The sequence below is a fragment of the Camelus bactrianus genome, unplaced genomic scaffold, assembly GCF_048773025.1.
Source record: "Camelus bactrianus isolate YW-2024 breed Bactrian camel unplaced genomic scaffold, ASM4877302v1 HiC_scaffold_157, whole genome shotgun sequence".
Lineage (NCBI taxonomy): Eukaryota > Metazoa > Chordata > Mammalia > Artiodactyla > Camelidae > Camelus > Camelus bactrianus.
Window position 1 is genome coordinate 374,329 of NW_027413927.1, and position 19,156 is coordinate 393,484.

Genomic DNA, 19,156 nt, shown 5'->3' on the forward strand with positions numbered 1-19,156 from the left:
GAAGAGTCTGTCTTTGTCTTGCAGATCAGAAATATAAATACAGCAAACAGTGACCTAGGACTGAGCCTAATTAGCTCAACGAGATAATACTTAAGGCCAAGAAATTTTTGGCATTTTAGAACTCAGAACTCTGACGCGTCCTTCAGCATATGTCAAGAAATCTTAAATGTCTGTTTCATAAATAGTAAGCCTTAATGATTTGAGCAAGCAAATTCAGCTTACTCCAACTATTATTATACCTATCTTATAAGTAAGTTTTAAAGTGAACCTATGAGATCTCTAGCTTTTGTCTGTTTATAAGCCTGCATACACATTATAAATGTGAGATACTTCTACAGCTAAAAAAAAAAAATCAAAGTCAAAGATCTCTGTTTAATTGATGTAAAAAAAATAAGAGCTTACAAATTAAGTATTTTTAAAATAAAAACTGACCAAATTGACTTTCAGCATCACGTGAACTGGAAAATATTCAATATTAAGATAACACTTGTTATTGTTTAGTTTAAGTATGTTCTAATTAATATAGACATCTTTAAAGTCATCAATATTAAGTACAATACATTTACTGTACCTAGTTTAATGAAAGTCAAATAAGATCCTGTTATATCTGTTGCAGAATTGTCAAGAAAAAAATAGTAATGTGGTGTAGTAAAATTTTAAGTAAATTAAATGCAAATGAGATGAGAGCTTTGGGTAAATTTTTAAAATATATTTTTAAAATGTATGGTTAAGATAATCTCTAAATGTTTGGTATCTTTAAATTCTAGAGTTGTGCTAAATTAAGTTAAATGATAGGATTTTATTAAATAGCTATGACACTTTCAGATAAAATAAGATTTAAATATGAATTATTTAACATTTAACTTATCCTTACAGAGAAACTAAAGGTGTTTAGAAATATTAATAAATGGTTGGTGCTACCCTGAAATAATCTCTATTATTAAGGGTATAATCTCAGTATCCTAGGAAAGTAAGATAAATGTGTAAAGGAATATATATGAATGTAATTATATTTTGTTAATAAAAAATAGTGACTTTCTTCTGAAGCTGGTTACTTCTGAATGGAAGAGAAAATAAAGGACACACTAATGTGAGTATAGAAAGCTGTAGAACGCTTGTGGAAGAGGAACACTGAGGAAAGAGTTTTGTACGTTGTCGGAATTGTCTAAGTTTAGAATCAACTTGGGCAAAGTAAATGAATCTTAGAAGTAATCGGGTACAAGACTAGATTTGGTTTTCTCTCTGTTAAGATGACAAAATTTTCTAAAAATGTTAATCCACTTTCAGTAACAAATTGTAAAGCTTCTTATACCACATAACTGACCTGTTCTGCTTTTACCTTTAACGTATTTTCTTGTTAATGAAACAGAACTACTTTACAGTGATCTATATGTTTATCTGACCAAGTGTTCTGAAAACTTTTAACAAGCTCCCCAAATATCAATTTCTAATTAAAGTTCTTTTAATCTCCAGTTAAGTTTGGGATGCTACAGAGGGCCCCTGAAACATCCCAAAGAGAGATTTTAAACTAGTAAGTTTCATTTGGCATGTTAAATAACATGGTATTGTCAAATGAATAATAGATCTTCCTAGGTTATATTGTATGAGAAAATATTATTAATATAGATATTCTAGAAATTATATGGATTCCGTAAAATTCTGGTATATCTGAAATGTTGCCAGTCATAATTCTAGTTATAGTGACCAGCTTTCTTTATCGATTATAGTGTAACGTTGTTTAACCATGCTTTTAAATCACTTGTCATTTATATACAGTTAATTTTTTCCTTCTGATGATTTTGCAAATTGCTTTCTCTTCAAGGAGATTTATTGATTTCAAATAAATTTCAAACTATAGCACTGAACTAAACTGGGTAAGAAATTTTAAAGGTCTAATGAAAACTCTGAGTAAAAGAATTAGTTACATGGGACTGAGTAAACTGGTGAATATGGTTATAATTCTTGATTTTGTCTGAAATACTACTGGCTTTTAACCTGTTTCCCAGACATAAAGAAACTCTTCTCCTTAAGCTAGTTATGATTCACAGAAATTTGATAGATTATACTTATGTAAGCAGACTTGGAACAGTTATCTTTTCTCTCTATCTGATCCCTCAAGAGACTAAAAACTCTAAGGTCCCCAGTGGCTCTATCAGACAAATGAGGAAGATCATCTCCTAACAGATATAGCAATCTCAAATTATTTTAAGGATTTTAAAGAGAAAAGAATTTACCTAAATCTGTAAGGCAGAAATCCATGACAAGCCCTTGACGAGGCATTCTGGGCTTAAGAAAACCTTATTAACATTCTACCCTGAGAGTCCTTATTAAAAGTTCCAACACAGCCAATTTAAAAAAAGCCTATATAATCAAATAATCAGACTTAGCTTGTAAATAAATTAATCTTGATTTGACTATATTTGAGAAAACTGAGGGTAACTTTAGAGAGAAAAAAGATTATATTTTAGTGGATATTAATTTCTAGTTTTGTTGATTGAGGTCTATATTTACTTAGACATTTCCCAGATCATTCCTTGCTGTTATGTCACATTGCTGTAAAGTTTAATTGAATTATGAAAAGAATACTCTAGGTTTGTTTCTGAGGCTCAGTAATCTATCCTTGGTAAAGTTCCAATGCCCCATGACCAGCAGCCAGGGGATTATACAAACTGGAACAGGCATGACTTAAAGAACTGTCTCCAACCTGAATGGAAGGACCCTTTATCAGGTACTCTTAAATAGACCATACACAACAAAGCTGAAGGAAACGGACTTTCAGATTCATTTCCTATCAGAAACAGCCCCTGCAGTGCACTGGCCTATAGAGCACTGCTCACCTTAAAACAATGCCCAAATGGAGAAGAATCTACCAGGTCAGGATGAGTAGAAGACAACATCTGAAGAAGACTGCAGACCCAAGACACAGAACCAGGGCTGTATGCCAATTAGTTTGATAATTTCTCCTACCTTTGATTATGAACTACTCCAACTGTTAAGTTTATGGTAAATTACCTATGTCTAGTACTTCTGTGTTACCTTGGTGGGTTTCCCTACTCCAAGGCTCTAACTAGATAGCCCTCAGAAACGTTATTCTAAAAAGAAATTATAGTTCTGTTTAGGCCACTATTGATCTTACAAGGTGGGAGACCTCACCTGGCCAATTAATACCTGCTCTGACCCTGACCATAAATATGAAATTTCTCATAAGATCACTCAAACTCAATCACGAACACAAGGAAAATTTTAACCCAAAAATATAACTTCTCGACTATTAAATTCTTACTCATGACTTTATAAACGTTACTAGCTGAATTACTTATATCCTGTCTATGTAACAAAATTGTTGTCTGTTACATTTCCCAATGTGTAACTAGGCCTACAAAATTGATGATGGCTAAACATCTTGAAGGAATAGATAAAATTTATAAGTCTGTGTAAAATAATTGTAATAGTGTGATTCTAGTTATGGTAATGAGCAACGAAGTGTAAACAATTCCTGAATCATAATAGACTAGTAAGACAGGCGATCCAGAGAACTTTTAGTATCAACAGGGTCTGATAAAAAACTAACACCTTGAATGGCAGCTCAGAAGATACTTCACCTGAACTAGGAATGAGCCATCCTAGCACCGTGGGACAAAATTGGTCATGAAATGTCTCTCAAAATATTGGTCGAATTTAGGACCAAGGGGGAGGACTGTGAATGAAAGTACTACAATGTGAAAGAAAATACTGCAACCATGTCAGTAAACAAAGAATCCTGAAGCCAAGCCATCAGCAGCCACTGCCACACCCCAGCGAGGACAGGCCTGCAGCCCAGCCTCTCAGCCACTCATATTGGTGCCCTCTGAGCAGACTCAGAATAAGAAAGGACAGGACACTTGCCCTAGATAGCTAGGTGCTTGTTAAAGTATGAATTCAGTGAGTCCAAATGTTTGCTTCCTCCAATACATAGAAAACCACTAAATACTTGAACTTGAGATACGTGGCTTTCTTTAGATAACAAGCAATCTTTTATTGTTCCAACTACCTGGTCTTTGTTGTAAAGCTCCTGTATATCCTAGCTCTTCCCATACCTCTTGGGAGCAGTTCCTCAGAGTGATCTGAGAGGCTGTCATCCCGGCTCAAGTCCTCCCGCCAAATGAAACACAACTCTTAATTTTAGGCTGAACGTTTATTTCAATCAAGTCCCAGAATAGACACAACTCATCACTTCTGTAATGGAATACACTGGATCAGGAACGAAAAGCGTGTTCTAGTCCTGAAAAACTACTGGTTCCTCTTTCTTCCTGTCATTATACAGTCCGACCAGAACTCATTACTTTGCTGTCTGCTCATCTGGTAACCAAACTCAGAGAAGAGTCAACTCAGCAGACTGCCCTACTGGGGAGAACAGCCGGCAAAAGCACTGTGGGTTGCCTGCCCTCCCGCACGCTCTGCTGACCCCTAGTGTCCTCCGTGGAGACCAGGGCAACAGAGCTGTTCCCAACAGCTGCAAAGTCCAACACGTTAAGAAAATCATTTTATTTTATACTATATGTTACTTACATACCCATCTCTGAAAACAGCTTTGCCAGAAGCCCAAATCTTCAACATTAATCTGCAAAGGCAAATCCGGTCCCTAAGTGAAAACAAGTCTTAAGACGACGCTAAGGCCTCCAAAGTTCTCTCCACGACCATCAACCAAACTGCCTGCAGGTCTGCAGCTGCAGACTGCAACATGTCTGCTTTTAAAGCAAACCCATCCTGCCCTCGGGTGATACAATGTCCCTCTACGCCCTCCCATCTCAGGGTAAGAGCAGCCGCTGCAGAACCTCACAGGGCAGCACTGACAGGACTGGACACAGAGGATCAGAGCTAAACTAAGCCTTCTGATGACACGAGCTTGTCACTGTGTCACTTTACAGATGAAGATATATATAGAGAGAACTGGGGTGATATTGCTCAAAGTCACACAGCTAATAAGTGGCAAAGTCTATAACTCTGCTCCTCCCTCCGGCGTGACGCCCCAGCTGGGACGCCCACAGGGTTCTCTCGTGCCTGCCTGACCAGTCCTTTCCTGTCACTCATAACCCACCACAGGGTCTGAACCTAGCCTGCATTTTCAGCATCTTTTACCTCCAGTCTCTCAGGAACAAGGCTGCTCGGGCCACTGTATGACTTCTGGCTTCCCAAAACCTCCGTGCTCAGGGTGGTCTTGCCTGTGCATCCAGCACCCTGCTCAGAGGCTCTTCCTCCCCTGCAGGAAGACGTTTCCACTCTCCGCAGGGCCACCCCCTCAGGGAAGCCCTCTTCTCGCACTCAGCACAGCAGGTGTCCCAGGCCACATCCCGAGCTGACCCATTAGGACTGCGGGTGCCCAGGGGACTAATCAGACTAGCAGCCTCAGAGCCAGGGATTATGCCCGGGTCTCCCTGCAAACCTACTGCCCACCTCACAGTCCCCAGCCAGCAGGTCACCTGGAAGTCACAGCAAGTGACCCAACCAATCCAGAAGTCTCTTCATTTGCCAGCACCGCTGAAGACTGGTTTCCAACCTTTGGTCAGTTTTGCACAAAAAGGCACCTTCCACTGTGAACCGGGGGGGGTTTGCTTATGCTACCCACCCTTCCTGGAAATGTCAAGGGAAACCAAAAGGCCTTTTCTCGACACTTTTTTGATGACACCCTCCCACCCACAATACTCAAATGTTCAAGAGAATTGGGTCCACGTGATTTTGTTTTCCTTACACTAAGTGGCTCAAAACACTGCGGGATTCTTCCTCTTTTGAGGGTATTTGTACTAAGTTTATAGGCTTTAATCTGCTTTTGTCTCTCTCTTCAGTATCCCTAACAGTTGCCACTTCTTACTCCCTTCAGCAGCCTCCCTCCCAACATCAAGTCTAGGAAATCAGCTCTGATGAGTGGCCCAGGGGCAGTCACAGAAGATGCAACTAAGGCACAGAGAGGCGGCATAATTTGCCCAAGGTGATCAGCCGCAACCCCTAACAGTGTGTGTCACGTCCCTCTGTTTAACTCTTATGCTAAGCAAGTTAACTTTTTGTAGATTATAGTTATAAACAGATGAGGCATCAAAATATATACAAGGACACACATCAACTCTAAGATGTTGATTAACTCCACTATTTTGTTTCTATTTATTTTATTTCTGTTAAAAAAATTAAGAACCTCTGCAGTCAATAAAGCAAAATGTTACTGGGTTTTAAATCCAGAATATAGAGGTGTTAAGTGTGTCATTGCTTATACTTATTTGTATGTTCACAAGACAAAGTGATTTGAAAGTCTCTCTCCCCTCACCCTACTCACTACTGGCTCTCACCAGAGCTCCCAGTCCACACATCTAACAGCCTTTCATTTTACCCACAGCTGAACTCATCAGATTTTCCCCAGAACTCCCTCTGCAGGTTTCCCTCATCACAGCACAGCAGGACTATCATTTACTTCATTAATCCACCCAGAAACCTGGGCCTTACTCCATTCTAACTTCACAGACAGCATTCATCCTTTCCTTTTTACCATCGAAACATGTCTTCAATCTGTTCGCTTTTACCCACTGACCATCCCACCGCTCAAGTGGAAGCCACCAACACTGCACACCTGGACTCACGAGTCTCCCAAGTGGCCCTACAGCCGCTGTCCCCTACTTGAGACAAATGGGATTGTGTCACTCCCGCGCTTTTAGGACTTTTTTCAAACCCACTTTTCTTAGAAGAAACTCCAAGTTCTTCACCTGATGAATGTCTTTGCCATCAAACTGTCAGCTCAGGGAGGGCAGGACACGCCCTCTCCCCTTGGCCCCACCCTCTGGCAGAGCATCAGCATGGGAGGACCTGCTGAGCTACACCAGCCTGTATTCTAAACCTGGTGTTGATTTCTTAGCAAACTGCTTCACTTACCCATACAAATCCAAGGTAGATTAGAAAGATTTTAGATGTTGAGCTAGACTATTGATTTGGGGATTTTGCACTAGCAACCTGCAAGTACATGTTCTAATGATTCTGTCTTCTAAAAACCACACCCAGATTTAAGTAGTACTTGTGGAATTTCTTCGGAGTAAAAGGGACTGTACTTTTACAGACTTTATATTTTATAACATGAACAACCCGCACAGGGTCACAAATGGAACCGCCTCACAAGTGACAGAAGACAGGTGAGAGGCATATAGCAACAGGTCACAAAGATGGTAAGAGCAACGTTGATTCTCCAACCCCCGAAAAAATTCCTCAATGAACTAAAAACTGAATTTTGAAAGTAAAATACTATCATATAAAGAAATAAAATAAGTAATCCTCTTCATCAGGGTTTCAAGATCTGACCCCAGAATTTTTAGCAGGCTATACTGAATCCTAGCACAGGAAAATCAGATAGACTAGTGGTGAGTAAGTTCCAGAGAAACAGCAGTAATTCCTCCACTTTTAAAAGGACATACACTCACCTGTCAAGGTGAATGTAAACCGCATTCTGGAGAAATTCGGAAGATCCCAGGCTCTGCTTCTGGATGGCAAGTACACGGACAGCTTCGAAGCATGCTTCTAACTGAGTCACCGGCATTCTTACACTGCAGGGGGAAACGGAGGCCCTCAGTCATGAGCTGAGATGTTCCTGTCGTGTCTCACAGCCCGTGCCTCGGGGACTCAGTGCCCTGCAGCAACCCGGCCCCAGGCGATGACCCGCAGCATGGCCCACCCAAGCATGAGGTGCACTGTGCTTGAGAAAGCCCATCCCCAGTGGGGGCAAGAGGTGCTGGTGGGGTTGTGTGAACCTATAAATGCTCACAGAAATACACCTACATACAATGAAGTGATACAATTAAGAGTAGCAGGCTATTTAACAAAATTTCAATTGTCAGTGGAAATTTTACCATTCCTTTCCACTTGTACCCTGCACTCTGAGACAGGCTTAGGCTCTCTCACACCTGCAGCTCTGATGCAATCTTTGTGAAGTCATTTTGCTTTGCTGCAAGTGTCTTCACTCCCCGTGTCGCTGTGACTGTCGTCCCTTAACAGAGTCAGATGTCTTCCTGGATCTCTCCCTGAGTTCCTTGCTCAAGTGAAGACACATGACTATAAAAGGCACTGTGGACTTGACTTAAGCCTTCAGTGACCCCTAGGTGAGTGTTGCCCACCCCTTACTTTCGATTCTCAAGGTTCTGCCCAGGATGACATCCAGACAGGATAGCGTCCTGGGCCAATTAAATGCTGTGTGGCTTGGGCGCACTGACAGGTGCAGGAGCTGGTTCCGGAGCCGGGCACCTCCCCACCTCTGCTAGTCTCTCTCCCGAAGCCCCGCTTCCAAGCCCCCAGGCTCCCTAATCTTCTGTCCTTCTCTTCTACTTTACTCCAAGCCCTTTTCCTCTTCCTTTATTCCCTACTTATCCCCAGCTGGAGTGATTTTTCAATCACAGTATCTGAAAAAATTTCCTGCAGCTGAAAAAGAGGTCTTAAGATGTCAACGCCCACATGCTGGTTCTTGAAGAGAGCCCCAGGTTAGGGAGACCCTCATCAACACTCACAGGGCATCAGACATGTTGCAGGGTCGACCACCCCCAACAAGAGTTTGCTGTGACCCCAAGGCACGCACAGCATCCCTGCTCACAAAAATGTAGTTGGCTCATTTATCCATTATTGAGAAGAAAAATTAATAATTGTTCATGTTCCTTACTAAAATTATTTATGAGGTGGAAAAAGGAATTGTAATAGAAAAGAAAAAATTTGACTTCATGTTAGATGTGTTCCTTTGGCTTTAAACCTGTGCCCTGTTTTCTAGGCTCAGACATGCTAGTAGCTCTGCACCTTTTGTAAAAGAAAGTTGCCTTTAGCCTGAAATATCCAGGAGGGCCTATTCTGCGGGCTATGATCCTTAAGGATGTTAGCTCTTCTACACTTATGTAGAGATGGCAAGTTGTAAAATAGAGAATAACCTGGTTTTTTTTTTTTTTTGGAGGTTTTAAAGGGTCACCGTGATTTGACCCACATGGACAGCTGCAAAAACAAAGGATTCCAAGGAAATCAATTCGTACAGCAAGAAGTTTGCAACAACCAACCACACCCCCGCCCCTTTTTAGTAAAAAAGGAGACTGAATTCTGACTTGGGGAAGAGGGTTCTCCAGGATATCAGTATGCCATCTTCTGGGTCTGCCAGCTTTTCAAATAAAGTCACTATTCCTTGCTCTAACACCTCATCTCCCGATTTACTGGCCTGTCATTCAGGAAGCAGAACTAGCTTTGACGTGGTAACTAAATGACTTCATTGGAGGTAGTATGTCTCCACTGTTTCCTCATTTCCAATATGTCACAACCTATAAATTTTATATGCTGTTTAGCAACACAACCAAAAAACCTAACATAGGGAATTGATTCTATGGAAATAAAATTATTTCTACTCCTTCAAAACTTTTTTTTCTTTTCTATTTTATTTGTTTTGCTTATTGAAAAGAAAATAAAAGTCAAATCTATTTATTTCATGTATTTTTGTTATAGCTGCATATTTTAAATACTAAAAAGATATTTAAATTGCAATAAAAAATTGTTCATATATTAGTGTAAAGATATATAAACAATCAATGTGGATTAGGAAAGGTATGGATATTTACTAAAAATCCACTGCACATCCAGTCTTTTACAAGCATATCCTGGAATATAAGCTCTATGATCCAGGGGTCCACCACCCACATTCTCACTGCCGAGTTCCTTAGTAATCAACTACCAAGGCACCAACAGAGAACCACGTGATCAGTATTTTAGGTATAAATGAGGGAGTTAGCTCATTCAATTCTATAAAAAAAAAAACCTTAAAATATTTACTGAACTTACTTACAGACAAAGAAAATTGGACACAAAGAAGTACAGTTTCTTCCCCAAGGTCACAAAGCTAATAACTGGTAAACATAAGATTTGAACTAATCTGCCTGATTCTAAAAACTAGGTGGAAATCCCATTTGACTGTGGAGGGTCCAGCAGCACAGCATATCACCATATCTTTGTTCAGATCTAGCCTTAGACAGCCTGAGACAGCACCCCATTCCTATGGAACTCGAGGGCAAGTGATATCAATAAGGATTTTATATTCAGTAGTTTCTTAGGCCTCATTTATATAAAGTGTCAGCAGGTCAGCAGAAAAACTCTGGGAAATATGAGTGGATCCAGAGCTTTTTGCTGATTAGAAACTCAGTCTACCAGGACAGAGTGGCCTTCCCATGAGAGGTCACATGGACATAAATTAAAGGCAGGTGAGCAATGAAAACTAGCAAGACCCTGGAACTCAAGCAAGAAGTACCACTGCCATCCCCTGCCCAGTTGCCTCTTCGCCCGCATGGACACGATGGCAGAAGACCCAGGTTCTTGCCCAAGTTACACGATCATGGATTCTCACCCATAAAAAGTTACGGCTCTATGCTCTTAAGTACTTTCCAACTCAAATATGATGAAACCAATATCTCAGCAGAATGTCTATATCTCCACTTCCTTTCTTCTATTAGGAGAATATTTCTATGGAAACAAAGCAGAAATCCAATTAAAAACACCATGCAAGAAGCCGGGAGAAAGTCTGCATAAGAGACTTTGTTCTCACGCTCAGTGAATGGAAACACAGAAAAAGTGTTCCTTCTCCCTCAGCAAGTGGGAGGTAGCCTGATTGTGTGTGTGTGTGCGTGTGTGTGTAAATCAAATACAATGAATTCTGGGATATTTACAGATTTTTTTATCTTACTGTCATTTCATGAGGATGAGACAACCTTTAAAGTAATTTGAATCTAGTGTTCTGAGAGAGTCTCAGGCTCTTATGGTGGAGGAGGGGAAAGGGGAAAGGAAAGGAGGAAAGAAGTAAATGAAGCAAAGGAGTACGAATACTGCTAGGGAAAGGCAAGACATTAATATTGTTCCTAATTACATCACACACAAATTATGTACTGGCTTTCCCCCATGTCTTGTCAAGCACTGAGTTGCAGAAGAAAGGTGACAGCCCATTTCTTACTGAGCTTGTGATTGTACGTGGCATCTTATAGACACAAATCATTTACCCTGATCAAACACTCTAGCAGCAGGCTGTAATTCTCCTGTTTTGAGAGACAAGAAAACAGGAGTTCAAAGAGGATGTATAACTTGACAAAAGTCAGAGGACCAGTAAACAAGAGAGGATGAATTCAAACTCAGATCTGAATGCAGAGTCTGCTCTTCCCACTCCCAGGGCTGGAAAATCCTTAACACACAGGCTCCCCAGCTCCCCTACAGTGTTCCTGGCACCAAGGATTTCCCATAGAGATGGTCTCCAGTTCTCACAGACACAGCGCTCTGTGCAGCCAATGGCCTCCATCGGACCTTGATCATCTACCTGCCACGCCCAACATGCTTCACCATAAAGGCAGGAAAGCTGGCTTTCTAGTGCATAAAAAGCCATCCCCAGTCTAACCTGGGCTCTTCTGCAGCTTCTCCAGCCTAAAGGCAGCCATGAAAGTGCTCAGAGTTTGTACATGAGCCACACTACCTCTCTCCATCTGTCTCCCCAAATATACTACTTAGCTATGACCATTTTGATAATCTTGGAAACAAATTTTTAAAAACAGAAAAGAAAGGATTCTGGAACAAGTACTTAATACTTACAATTTTAAATGACAATTTACAAAGTGAGTATTTACAAACCGAATCTGCCTTCCTAGGTGTCAGTTTTAACAGTTACAAAATATAATAGCAAAAAATTCTCACTTACAGAATTAACAAAGACATCAACAATAATCTGGAATAAACTCAAAATTAAAGCCCATGTTCCACATGGAGAAAACTACTGGACTCTACTGAGGAGTAAAGAGGTGTGAATGTAGAGACATCAACATATTGCATGGAGTAAAGCAGTTTTGTAAAGGTGTAAGTTCTCCTAAAGATAATTCAAAACTTACTAAATATTCCCATGAAAACCCTTATCTGTTTTTTTTAACTTGAACAATGTATTTTAGAATTCTTCAGGAATAATAAAGTCATAATACTAGCCAAGAAAATTTGGGATGGAAGAAAAGAATCAAAAAAAATCACACTTTCAGTTATTAAATAAATTTTTACAATATGTAAGATATAGCACTGGAGTAAGAAAGTAAAATTGACAGAAATAAACCACGAGCTCAAAAAGAGATTCTAGTGTACATAAGTATATTGTACAGGTGGGATTTCAAATCAAAGAACAAAGTATGAATTCAATAATTGTCCTGGGACAATCAGAGAATCACCTGGAAAGAACAAATTCTATTCCTGTGCTAATGACCACAAGAAAAATTACAGATAGTGATGTAAATATTAAAATACTAATAACAACAAATGCAACTCTTTGCTCATATTAATTCAACTTCTCCTCACTATAACAAGTAGTATTATCATCTCCATCTTAGAGATTAAAAAAAGTTACAGAAGAGATTTATATCATTATAAGAAAGTGTTTCTAAGAATAATACCAAAGATAAAACCCAAAAGGAAAACATTTACAATCTTAAAAATATTTTGGACCACAACGGAAATAAAAAACCTACTGAACAAAATGAAAGGCAAGAAATGACAAGAAAAAGCTCTGTGATACATGTTGATGAAGACAAGGGGTTAATGTTCATAACATACAAAGAGCTGTCACAAAGCAACAAGAAGCTATCTCACTTAAATGTGTGCAAAGGACAAAAGGGATCATTCACTTTTAAAAAGTCAGATGGCTAATGAGTGAAAAATGCTCAATACCTCACTGGTCATCAAATACAAACTAAAACAATGAAAAAGCACTTTTGCTCATCATATTGGCAAATATTTATAAAAGATATTCTAGCTAGTGTCCATCTGTGAGAGAACAAACTGTGAGTGACATTTTGGAGGACGACATGTCAATGGATATGTAAACTCTGAAAAACGTGTGTACACACAGACTCAACTCAACTTCTAGGAATCATTTCATTTAGAAAAAAAATCAGTTCAAAAGATGAACTCATCAGAGCATTTACACAGCACTGTTTACAATGGTGGGATGAAAAGATGAAGTGAAATCATATCCAGTGATAGAGAATTGGTTACATAAGTTATTCTACAGCTTTTCATTCCCCACTGGAGAAGCAATTTCTAGAGTCACTTGAAAGGAGCCTGTGATGAATGTAAATGTCACATCCAGGGACTAAATTTCCAGAAGCCTTAACTAAAGGAATACTCATACAAGATCACAGGTATGTTTGTACAAGAGGGATGCCAGTCAAACATCCTTTCTGAAAGTGGAAAATGGAGAAAACTTAACGGTCAAACATCAAGAAAATGATGCGGTAAATCACGGCGAGATGTGGGCTCTGAAGGGGCCGGCGATTTGGCATGCTCCAGGGCCTTGTCCACATCACTCTCCCACCAAAGGTGTCCTTGCACAAGAGACCACACCTGCACATCAGGAGACCCCTCCACTGTATCTGAAAGGACCGGGTGAGTCTGGAGTGGGAGGACATCTATGATATACCCGTGAGTGAATAAAGCGAGCTGCAGAACACATATAGTATGGTCTTATTTTTCAATAAAGCATATATACACACACATATACATAGATTTCTCATATACGTGTATGTATGTAAGTATGTATGTATTTATGGGTATATATATATATATATGTCATAGTCATAAAGGTCATGAAATATATACACCACATTGTCAACAGCTTTTACACTCAGGAAATAAGGGGAAGGGAGTTAGGGGTCTTTCGGTACCACCACAGTTCTCTTTTCAGTATTTCAGTTAAGTATACTTGAATTTAAAAGTTTATTTAAGTCCGAAGTAAAATGGACGATGCCTCCACAAGACAGAATGCTATACTGGTCATTAAAAATCACGCCAGGGGAGATAGAATATTGCAGAAAAACATGTAATAAGCCGAATGGAAAATGGAGGTCTCCACACAGTAAACAGGCACAGAGTGAACGCTGGTTTTTATGACAGAGGTGATACACACTGACGAAAAAAACAGAAAATAGAAGTTAAAGTGTTAATAACTGTCTCTGAGTAGTGGGACAAGGATACCCTCTTTTGCCCCTTTATTCAGACTTATTATATTAAATACACAATATTTTTCATCTGAAAAAAGTATTTTTAGATGTCTAGTACCATGCATTGGAGAAAATACATAAGTACTTACAGAAACAAATAACTAGGAGACACCGCAGCAGCGTCACTCAATGTAGAATGGGCGATCCTGAATAACAATGCACAGTTACATAAGGACCCACAAAGTGAGAGCACCTGCTGTAACACGGCATGGCCCCCTTCTATTTGTCAGTTGTGTCTTCAGGGCTGAGGCAGTTCTGAGCACGGCCAGTGTCAGTGCTGGTGTCTGGATGGATGCCACTGGAGGTGAGGGCATCTGCAAGCCGAGAGGAAGAACAGAAATCATCCTCTGCTTTTTCTGTCTTGTTTCTTTGTTACTGTAAAAGAGAGGAGTAAATAAGATAAACTAAATCTTCCCTGCTGAAATTTAAGTAATGAAACCGTTTTTAAAGTCTTCACAGCTTATATTCTGCCTATAACTGTCTTTACATCAAAGCATCATATTTATTAAATGTTAATTAACTCAATTAACTCCCTGTTGAAACCTATTAAAGAAAATGAAATGCACTACGTGAAAGCACCACGCCTGCAGTGACTACCTCAGCTGTCTTGACGGCAGTGCAGTTAGCCCCCGCCATCCCGTGGCCCTGAGCTCCTGATGCTGCTAAGAGAGCACGCTGCCGCCTCAGATGGAGAGGAACTGTGAAAGCATTTTCTGAAGTCAACAGCACTGACAAAACATAACTGACAAATCCCAGGCTTCTTGGAGGATGTCATTTTCGGTTTCTGGCCAACACCCGTCAATGAGCAGAACCACCCCATTCCGAGCCATGGGACACACGTGGGAAGCAGTTTTGGAGAAATTTCCATGTATAGAATGTAACCAACTATACATAGAACTCTGACAAAGGAAAAAATGAAATACTCTGATGTTGAAGACACTCAAAATATTCTCCTAAGACTTAGTAGCTGGAAAGGCTGGGCTTCTCCTCAGCCACTTATTTATTTCACAGCCAGTGAGCATCTCCCACAAACCCTGTTTCCCTGTGTCTGCTGGGAGCCTCAGGCACACTGTTGCTGTCGATCTTATAAGTCACAGGGCAGACACGTGTCTCTCATGCCTGCCACCCTCACACAGGCTCGCCTCCTAGCCTCACTGTCTGAACTTGGCCCCATTTTCTCACCTGTTTATTTGGTATCTGTTCTTCTGTAAGCTGCCTGAAATGCTTTTTGGAACAAGTCAGAAGAATGAGTGGGTAGAGAAATGGACAGTTGGACAGGTGAGAGGTGGGCAGACAGACAGAGAGACTCCAAGAAAAGGGGAACAAAGAAAATTTCCTATGCAGAACCCTCTTCTAGTCAGGGAAGAAAACCGCCACGGAGACGTGTGAAGAGGCAGGTAGCTTAGGGCTGTTTCCTGGATTCCATGAAAAGTCCCACCAAGAGAGAGGGTAGAACTATAAATAATAAAAGAAAAAAGCATGCATGCTTGAAAAATATATCTACAATATGTACTTTCTAAAGAATAGATTCAAATCAGCAGGGCCCAATAACACAATCCTTGGGTATTTACAGAAGTGAGAATCCCATCTCCAAACCACAAGGCATCCCTTAGAAGCACTGAGAGTCTTCACGGTGAGGTCATAAAGCCGTCACCGCAAAAGCTATGCTCTCCTGCACTTACGAGGAATGAGCAGCTGTGCTAGGGCTGCCCACGTGAGCCACTTACACCCCCCAGCATCTCTACGGGGGGGACGCCTAGCGAGCCCCATCTCTGCAGGACAGAAAACTAGTCCGAGAGACGCTAAGGCGGCCTACCAGTTCTCCATCTCACAAGACTGGTCATTCCAGAGCAGGACTAGAACTCGGACCCACGTTTGTAATCACGGTTCTACCGTGTTTTGTGTGCTTGTTTTGTGTATAATATATTTGTTTCTGGCATGAAAGGACATTTAATAAATGATCGGTTGTCTTGTCTATCTCATTAGCTCACAATCTTTATATTTTTGAATTGTACTTTTTTCCCCTGGAGAAAGGAACGGAAAGAGCAGTGGTTAGAATGAGCTGGGGCTCCATTCTTTATCTGTTACCTCATCTCATCCAAGTCCCCAACCAGGGAGAAGGATCAAATGTCCTCCTCATCTTTTAAAGAGAGGTCTCCAGTGATGGTGACTTACTCAATTCCAAAACCAAGTCTGGGGGAAGGGCACATGCAGCAACCAGAGCAGTATCATGTGTAGGAAGGTGAAAAGAGCTCAGGGGGTCAGCCTGATTTAATTTCAATCGATAAAAGAATACCACACACTAAAAATACTAGCATGCAATGGATTGGCTCTTTCTTGACATCTAGCAAGTTTCCACAGCCCACATGTAACATTATCGTGAACTAGGGAAAGGAAGAGTCCACAGATAGGGAAAATCAATGCCACAGGCAGGCTGAAACCCTGGCTGGAGGAAAGGAAGTGAAAGGGCATAGTTAAGAAAAGGGGAAAGTCTGGGAAAAAGATATCATCACAAGGACTCTCAAGCATCATTCAGCAATCATAAAATCATTCATTGAAGAAAGAGTTATTTAGGTCCTATTTTGTGCAAGATATTACAGAGGGCAAAGAAGGACCACAGCGTCCACTGTAGCAGCAAGTGGCGGGGCTATAATACAGTTCTGATTCCGGTACCTTGCACACTTTTACTCAGTATAAAGGGAAAAAATAAAGTAAAATAATACTATGTAAACTCTACACATTGTTGAAAAAAAATTAAAGAAGACCTAAATCCCTGGACAGACACACCACGCACATTCCTGGATCAGATGACAGCGCTCTTGGAATGTCAGTGCTCCACAGAGTGATCCATATATTCAACGTGGTCTCGATCACAATCCCAGTGGGCTTCTCTGCAGTAACTGACTAGCTGCTGCTACAATTCATATGGGAATTCGAGGGTCTCAGTAACCAAAACGTACTTGAAAAAGAAGAACTATGTGAGAGGACTTGTAATTCTCAATTTCAAACCTTACAACTGTATCTCCAGGTGAGATTAGAGGCCATTTTAAGTTATTACTGTGTTTATCCTTATTTTCTAAATTCTCTACAATGAATATACCTGTTAGAATAAGACAAGCAAAAAGTAAGGTTTTTTAAAACATGCACACCGATTCATTCATTGGGGAAAAAATTATTTTAACTATAAAGAGATAAACATCTAGTGAAAAAGGACTACTTAAAAACAAGGGTGCATTTACATTTTTCATAAATTGAAAACTGAAAAGCACAAACACATCAAGTTTCTAGGGAGACCTGTGAAACATATTAGTAGTTATTTTCAAAAATTCTAATTGAACAATGGAAAGTCAACAAAGGGAAAATCGTGATTGACAGCCAATTGCAAACACATGGAGAGCAAAGGCCTAGAAATCCCAGTTCCTTTAAATCTGCTACTAACTCAATAGGAGAGGAAATTCCTCCCTGAGGGGACAGTAGAATCCCATGCATAAGACAGGATACACAGTAAAAACTGCAGTAGTATTGGGAGTGAATTTCTTAGAAGAATTCTAAAGTTACAACATTGCTGAAAAACTATAAAAACACTGACAGACAGATTAAAACACACAGTCATATATATTATATAGAAACATATGAAGTCTGCTCCCATGTTGCAAGGAAATACAAACATATTTGTGCATTTATAGGCACTGATTACTTTATCTCAGATAGAATATTTCAACTAAAACAAAAATCAATAATACACACCTCTTGTCAAATCTACTTGATAAGTTACTCAGCTATGTAACCATAATGTGTCTAAGATAGATCTAAAATTAGTGAAAAAGATCTTTGTATGGTTTCTTGAATTCTTCTCAAAATTCCAAGCTTAATTTTAAAATAGATCTGAGCAGTATTTCTATATTATCTTTTCCCTTGTGAAATGAACAACACAGTCTGTTGTCAAAATACTGTCCTTACAATGATTCACGAGCACCGTATCCTCACAAAACTGCTGGACAGCAAGGCGCTATCCAGACACTGTGACCAAACAAATGAAACACAAGGAAGACAGTGACCCTATTCTGGAGGGCTTATAATCTGTGTCAACACCGGGTTTTTATTTGATTGGTTTGTTTGGGTAGCAAGATGAAATCAAACAAGTACTTTCTTCTTTGAGCATTCTGTAAGTCATGACTCTTTTCAGTGTCATGAGCAGGAAAGAGTTAAGCATGACTTGATTAGGTCAAATAGCAACAATCATCACCGGAGAGTGAGTAATAAAGAAGTTAACTGATAGCAATACTTCTGCCTACATGAGACCTAAAATAAATCTACACTGATATCAGAAAGGAAAATGAGGAGATGAGGTCCCCAAAGAGAAAAAAACTAACAAGAAATCAAAAACGGAAACACTTTTTCATTAACGATTCCAGGAAGGAGTGGAGCATGGTGGTGAAAAGCACAGATGTTGGGGACAAACATGAGAGTCTGAACTCCCACAGCACTGGGTAGCTGTGACACTGGTATGTCAGTGAAATTTTCTGCATCTCAGTCTCCTATCCATAGACTGGGGACAACAACCGCACCCATCTCCTAGAACGGTCCTACGAATTAAGTTATTTTATATATAAAATTTTAAATAAAATACCTCAGATTTTAAATAATACCCCAAAAGCACAAGGAACAAAGAAAACAGAGATAAATCGGAGTTCATCAAAATTTAAAACTTTGCTTCAAAGGGCACCATCCAGAAGGTGAAAAACCAATACACAGGAGAAAATTTTTTCAAATCATTTATCTGATTAGGAATTTGTATCTCCAAATGAAAAAAAAAAAAAAAAACCCTACAACTCAACAATAAAAAGGCAACTCAATTAAAAGGTGAATAAAGGACCTGAAAAGGTATTTTTCAAAGAAAATATACAAATGGCCAATAAGCACAATGAAACGATGTTCAATATCATTAGCTCTAAGGGAAATCAAGTCAAAACCACTAGAAGAAACCACTTCACACCCACAAAAATAGGTTATAATAAAAAAAATAATAACAAGCACTAATGAGGACACAGAGGAAGCGGAGCTCGCAGCAGTTGCTGGTGAGGATGTAACACAGCATGGCCACTTTGGTAAACAGC

At 39.8% G+C, this 19,156-nt stretch overlaps 1 protein-coding gene across 13 annotated transcripts in view; it reads right to left on the minus strand.

Annotated features, from left to right (window-relative positions):
* The window catches only part of LOC141576681 (trafficking protein particle complex subunit 9-like), a 145,767-nt gene that overhangs the window by 20,183 nt on the left and 106,428 nt on the right, over positions 1 to 19,156 (minus strand). For 9 of the 13 annotated variants that reach the window (XR_012505096.1, XR_012505095.1, XR_012505097.1 and 6 more), the window contains 3 exons: positions 14,129 to 14,414; positions 10,370 to 10,485; positions 7,434 to 7,556 (listed from right to left, as the gene is read on the minus strand). The gene's annotated coding sequence lies outside the window, so the exon portion shown is untranslated. The remainder of the gene's footprint in view (positions 1 to 7,433; positions 7,557 to 10,369; positions 10,486 to 14,128; positions 14,415 to 19,156) is intronic. The other 4 variants (XR_012505101.1, XR_012505092.1, XR_012505093.1 and 1 more) reach the window with 3 other exon arrangements.